The sequence below is a fragment of the Penaeus chinensis genome, chromosome 20, assembly GCF_019202785.1.
Source record: "Penaeus chinensis breed Huanghai No. 1 chromosome 20, ASM1920278v2, whole genome shotgun sequence".
Classification (NCBI taxonomy): Eukaryota; Metazoa; Arthropoda; class Malacostraca; order Decapoda; family Penaeidae; genus Penaeus; species Penaeus chinensis.
Window position 1 is genome coordinate 4,981,439 of NC_061838.1, and position 542 is coordinate 4,981,980.

Below are 542 nucleotides of genomic sequence, written 5' to 3' on the forward strand. Positions count from 1 at the left end.
CACTATAAATAGCTGTTACTATATGTATCTGATACTTCATAGTTGACAGAAGTAGTATGTATACACCTGACGGTTTTTCTTTTCTTTTTTTCTTTTCTTTTTAGCTAAAACACTTCATAGTTTACAAGTCACAGCTGCCTCTTTAAATGAAACTTCCGCACCCACAATGATACATCGTTAAGAAATAATGTACGTTTAAAAATCTCCAGAATATTGATTCTGCACGACTAAGAATACGAAGATGATGAAGTAAAATACCTTTATATACTATATTTTTTCTTCTTAAAACAAGCAAATTACTCGCATGACCGAACAACATAAAAGAGAAGAAAGAAAACATAATATATATGTCTCAATTACTCTCGAACTGGTTTTTGGGCTTCAAAATGCGAATGAATTTTTCGAATATGGAATCAGGGCTAAAGATAAGTGATGGATTTATTTCTTCCTCTAAATCATTCCTCCCGCGGGCGCTTGACAGGGAGGATAAATATAATCTGGAGGGAGAAGTCCATTCGGGCGCAATTATCTCGTTTTAGCAT